We start from the raw sequence: 7,383 nt of genomic DNA, 5'->3' as shown, positions 1-7,383 counted from the left end.
GACGCGCACGAATGAGAGAACTACACCAATTTTGGCACACAGATGCTATGTGGCCCACTTTACACCCTGGTGTGGTGTGGGGGAGGATGGACCATGGATGATGGGATCTGCAGTACTTTCAAATGTTTTCCCTTCCGCTGTCCACTGTTACTCTATCCAATGACGCATCATAACCATACTTGGCACATATGCCCCACATGACCCTCCTGCAGTTTGAGGGTCAACGGACCAAGGATGATGGGATTTACAGTACCTTCACTCCCTTCCTGAAACCACAGCAACCCACAACAATGACTGATAAAAACAAAACTTGCCACACATACTCCCTTTCACCCACTTTACATCCTGATATGGTTTGGGGGACGACAGACCATGGATGATGGGATTTACAATACCTTCACTCACTTCCTGAGATCACTGCAACTGCCACAAATGACACAACTGAACCAAACTCACCACACATATCCCAGATGACACACTTTACACCCTGCAGCTATTTGTGGGAGGATGGACAAAGGATTATGGGATTTGCAGTACCTTCACCCAAATTGCCTCCCACTGAAAACCCCATCAGCCACAGATCTGCACAAATGGGCCCATTCAAAATATCCAAAACAACTCAATGCCGTCTACGAATAACCCAGGCACTGCCGGGTCCCCAAGCTAGTCTATATATAATATGATATAATAATGAAACTATAATAACAGCCAATAATTATAGCAGTAAATAATATAATAATAATATAATGAAAATAATAATATGATATAATGAAACTATAATAACAGCCAATAATTATAGTCGTAAATAATATAATAATAATGTAATGAAAATAATGATATGATATAATGAAACTATAATAACAGCCAATAATTATAGTCGTAAATAATATAATGAAAATAATAATATAATAATATGATATAATAATGAAACTATAATAACAGCCAATAATTATAGCAGTAAATAATATAATAATAATAATATAATGAAAATAATAATATGATATAATAATGAAACTATAATAACAGCCAATAATTATAGCAGTAAATAATATAATAATAATAGAATGAAAATAATAATATGATATAATGAAACTATAATAACAGCCAATAATTATAGTCGTAAATAATATAATAATAATGTAATGAAAATAATGATATGATATAATGAAACTATAATAACAGCCAATAATTATAGTCGTAAATAATATAATAATAATGTAATGAAAATAATGATATGATATAATGAAACTATAATAACAGCCAATAATTATAGTCGTAAATAATATAATGAAAATAATAATATAATAATATGATATAATAATGAAACTATAATAACAGCCAATAATTATAGCAGTAAATAATATAATAATAATAATATAATGAAAATAATAATATGATATAATAATGAAACTATAATAACAGCCAATAATTATAGCAGTAAATAATATAATAATAATATAATGAAAATAATAATATGATATAATGAAACTATAATAACAGCCAATAATTATAGTCGTAAATAATATAATAATAATAATATAATGAAAATAATAATCTATATATATAAAAGAGTGATGGCATCACGGCGACGCACAAAACAACAAAACTACAGGCCCCCCAACCTCGAAATTTGACAACACAACCCATCATCCACGCCTCTAGGTTGATACAAGAAAAAGAAAAGAAAAATAAAGTCCTAATTAGAGGGAGAGCAATAATTGTTTTTATCCAATTGCTGCCAGTTAGAAGGCTAAGCTCCTCCAGCTTCGTCTCCTAGCAACCCAATAAAAAATAATAACAAAAAACACTAAAAATAATTAAAAACACTAAAAAAATCAATACAATAAAATACTATAATAACAGAAAATAACTAAAAAATAATACAAGATAATAATAAAATATAATAAATAAAAAGATAACTTACAATAAAATTAATTTAAAAAATGCAAATAACGTCAAATAAAAATTACACAACAATTTTTAACCAATACCACCAACACTTTGCCACAGCAACGCGTGGCCGGGCACAGCTAGTATATATATATATTACAAAATATAGAAAGCATGGCACATGGCCTGTTGTGGGTTTTGGCCTTTTTTTGGGGGGTGTTGTGATTGTGTTTTTTGTGTGATTGTGTTGTATCTTACTGGAGGCAGGGATGATGGATTGTGTTGCCAATTTTAGAGTTTGGCGGGTGTTGGGTTTTGTTGTTTTGTGAGTTGCTGTGATGCCAAAAGCCTTTTATATATATAGAATACAATCTATATATATATATAAAAGAGTGATGGCATCACGGCGACGCACAAAACAACCTCGAAATTTGACGACACAACCCATCATCCACGCCTCTAGGTTGATACAATATAATACAATCTATATCATATATATGTATATATATATATATATATATATAAAATAATAAAAGTGAATGTTTGTATGTTTGTATGTGGCAACTTTCTGATTGGCCGCCACTTCCACAGGCCACTGTAACCACCAGGACTCACTGACATGGACCAAACTTGGCACACAGAACCCCTATGACCCAATGTACGTCCTGGTGCCGTTTGGGGGATGATGGGCCATGGAGGATGGGATTTGCAGTACTTTCAAACACTTGAACTCCCACACACTATTGCAATGCCCACCAGTGACGGATCTGGACCAAACTTGGCACACAGAACCCCTATGACCCATTGTACGTCCTGGTGCCGTTTGGGGGATGATGGGCCATGGAGGATGGGATTTGCAGTACTTTCAAACACTTGAACTCCCACACACTATTGCAATGCCCACCAGTGACGGATCTGGACCAAACTTGGCACACAGAACCCCTATGACCCATTGTACGTCCTGGTGCCGTTTGGGGGATGATGGGCCATGGAGGATGGGATTTGCAGTACTTTCAAACACTTGAACTCCCACACACTATTGCAATGCCCACCAGTGACGGATCTGGACCAAACTTGGCACACAGAACCCCTATGACCCATTGTACGTCCTGGTGCCGTTTGGGGGATGATGGGCCATGGAGGATGGGATTTGCAGTACTTTCAAATACTTTCACTCCCACAGACAACTGCAATGCCCACCAGTGACGGATCTGGACCAAACTTGGCACACATAACCCCTATGACCCATTGTACGCCCTGGTGCCATTTGGGGGATAATGGGCCATGGAGGATGGGATTCGCATCATGGGATTTGCAGTACTTTGCAGTACATCATGGGATTTGCAGTACTTTCGAATGCTACGTCTCCCAAAGAAGACTACGTCGCCCACCAGTGACGTAACTGGACCAAACTTGGCAGGCAGAACCTCCATGATCCCCTTTAGATCCTGGTGCGGATTGGGCAACAACGGACCATGGATGATGGGATTTGCACTACCTTCGTTCACTTACCGAGGCCACTGCAACTGCCAAGAATGACAGAACTGGACCAAACTTGGCACACTTATCCCAAATGACAAATTTTACACGCTGCAACTGTTTGGGGGAGAATGGGCCAAGGATTATGGGATTTGCAGTTCCTTCACCCAATTCACCTACCATAGACCACTGCGACACCCACGAATGACGGAACAGGACCAAACTTGACCCACATAATCCCCATGAGCCACTTTACGGCCTGGTCCCGTTTGGCCCACGATGGCCCACGGATTATGGGATTTGCAGTACTTGCCAATGCTTCCTCTCCCACAGACCACTTTAACCAATGTTGGATCAGGGCCAAACTTGGCACACATATCCCATGTGACCGGCTTTACATCCTGGCGTGGTATGGGGGAGGATGGAGCATACATGATGGGATTTGCAGTACTTTCCAATGCTTCCTCTCCCACAGACCACTTTTACTCTAACCAATGTTGGATCAGGGCCAAACTTGGCACACATATCCCATGTGACCGGCTTTACATCCCGGCGTGGTATGGGGGAGGATGGAGCATACATGATGGGATTTGCAGTACTTTCCAATGCTTCCTCTCCCACAGACCACTCTAACCAATGTTGGATCAGGGCCAAACTTGGCACACATATCCCATGTGACCGGCTTTACATCCTGGCGTGGTATGGGGGAGGATGGAGCATACATGATGGGATTTGCAGTACTTTCCAATGCTTCCTCTCCCACAGACCACTCTAACCAATGTTGGATCAGGGCCAAACTTGGCACACATATCCCATGTGACCGGCTTTACATCCTGGCGTGGTATGGGGGAGGATGGAGCATACATGATGGGATTTGCAGTACTTTCCAATGCTTCCTCTCCCACAGACCACTCTAACCAATGTTGGATCAGGGCCAAACTTGGCACACATATCCCATGTGACCGGCTTTACATCCTGGCGTGGTATGGGGGAGGATGGAGCATACATGATGGGATTTGCAGTACTTTCCAATGCTTCCTCTCCCACAGACCACTTTAACCAATGTTGGATCAGGGCCAAACTTGGCACACAGAACCCCTATGACCCAATGTACGTCCTGGTGCCGTTTGGGGATGATGGGCCACACATCATGGGATTTGCAGTACTTCCATTGCTTTCCCTTCCACAGACCACTGCGATGCCCATCAGTGACGTAACTGGACAAAACCTGCCAGGCACAACTCCCATAACCCCCTTTACGTCCTGGGGCAGTTTGGGGGAGGACAGACCAAGAATTATGGGACTTCCAGTACCTTCACCCACTTCTTGAGTCCACTGTGACCCACACGAATGATGGACCGGGACCAAACTTGGCACACAGACCTCCCATGACCCACTCTACATCCTGGCTCTATTTGGAGGGGAGTGGACCACGGATGATGGGACTTGCAATACATTCACTCACTTCCTGAGACCATTACCACCCCCATCAATAACTGATCAAGACCAAACTTGGCACACAGAGCCCTCATGATCCACTCTACATCCTGGTATGGATTGGGGCAGGATGGACCACGGATGATGGGATTTGCAGTACCTTCACTCACTTCCCGAGACCACTGTGACCCCCACCAATGACGGATCAAGACCAAACTTGACACATAGAACACTCATGACCCACTCTACATCCTGGTATGGATTGGGGCAGGATGGACCACGGATGATGGGATTTGCAGTACCTTCACTCATTTCCTGAGACCACTGCGGACCCCATGAATGACGGACTTGGACCAAACTTGGCACGCACACTCCCCATGACCCTCTTTACATCCTGGTGAAGTTTGGATGGACCACGGATGATGGGACTTGTAGTACCTTCACTCGCTTCCAGAGGCCATTGTGACCCACATGAATGATGGACCGGGACCAAATTTGGCACACAGACCCAACACGACCCACATTACGACCTGGTGAAGTTTGGGAGAGGATGGACCACGGATGATGGGATTTGCAGTGCCTTCATTTCACAAAACCTTGGTGACCAACTGAACATACCAGAGGGGATTTCTTTGGGGCGTGGGGGGGGGGGAATTGACCTTTATTTTGGGGAGTTGTAGTTCACCATTATCCAGAACCCAGCCGACGTCGTACCCAACACAACACAGACCCAACACAACCAATTGGGATTACTGGTAGGTTTTGGGGGTGATTGTCCTTGGCGTATGGGAGTTGTAGTTCACCCACATCCTTAGGCGTTTTCTAACGGGAGCATTGATACAAAACAACCTGGGTCTCCAAGCTAGTATGTGTGAGTATATATATATATATTCTCTCTCCATTCGCTTTGCATTACCTTCAACTTCTGCTTGATGTCCAGCCTCTTGAATGGTCAGCCTTAGGCCGTATTTGCCCCAATTCTGTTGCATTATATATATGGATAGAAATAGATAGAAAGGATAAACTGAAGGATAGAGAGAAGGAAGAACAAAGAGAAGAGGAACGAATGGAACTGATAAATAGATATAGATGAATAGATCGATAAATAGACATAATAGAATATAATAGTGATATAATAGATGACTAGATAAATATAGATGAATAGATCGATAAATAGACGTAATAGAATATAATAGTGATATAATAGATGACTAGATAAATATAGATGAATATATCAATATATAGACATAATAGAATATAATAGTGATATAATAGATGAATAGATAAATATAGATGAATAGATCAATAAATAGACATAATAGATGTAATAGAATATAATAGTGATATAATAGATGACTAGATAAATATAGATGAATATATCAATATATAGACATAATAGAATATAATAGTGATATAATAGATGAATAGATAAATATAGATGAATATATCAATAAATAGACATAATAGATGTAATAGAATATAATAGTGATATAATAGATGACTAGATAAATATAGATGAATATATCAATATATAGACATAATAGAATATAATAGTGATATAATAGATGACTAGATAAATATAGATGAATATATCAATAAATAGACATAATAGAATATAATAGTGATATAATAGATGACTAGATAAATATAGATGAATATATCAATAAATAGACATAATAGAATATAATAGTGATATAATAGATGAATAGATAAATATAGATGAATATATCAATAAATAGACATAATAGATGTAATAGAATATAATAGTGATATAATAGATGACTAGATAAATATAGATGAATAGATCGATAAATAGACATATTAGATGTAATAGAATATAATAGTGATATAATAGATGAATAGATAAATATAGATGAATAGATCGATAAATAGACATATTAGATGTAATAGAATATAATAGTGATATAATAGATGAATAGATAAATATAGATGAATAGATCGATAAATAGACATAATAGATGTAATAGAATATAATAGTGATATAATAGATGAATAGATAAATATAGATGAATAGATCAATAAATAGACATAATAGATGTAATAGAATATAATAGTGATATAATAGATGACTAGATAAATATAGATGAATAGATCGATAAATAGACATATTAGATGTAATAGAATATAATAGTGATATAATAGATGAATAGATAAATATAGATGAATAGATCGATAAATAGACATATTAGATGTAATAGAATATAATAGTGATATAATAGATGAATAGATAAATATAGATGAATAGATCGATAAATAGACATAATAGATGTAATAGAATATAATAGTGATATAATAGATGAATAGATAAATATAGATGAATAGATCGATAAATAGACATATTAGATGTAATAGAATATAATAGTGATATAATAGATGAATAGATAAATATAGATGAATAGATCGATAAATAGACATAATAGATGTAATAGAATATAATAGTGATATAATAGATGAATAGATAAATATAGATGAATAGATCGATAAATAGACATAATAGATGTAATAGAATATAATAGTGATATAATAGATGAATAGATAAATATAGATGAATAGATC

This window comes from Anolis carolinensis, unplaced genomic scaffold (genome assembly GCF_035594765.1).
Source record: "Anolis carolinensis isolate JA03-04 unplaced genomic scaffold, rAnoCar3.1.pri scaffold_24, whole genome shotgun sequence".
Classification (NCBI taxonomy): Eukaryota; Metazoa; Chordata; class Lepidosauria; order Squamata; family Dactyloidae; genus Anolis; species Anolis carolinensis.
The sequence above is the reverse complement of the archived record's forward strand: the minus strand, read 5'-3'. Positions refer to the sequence as shown.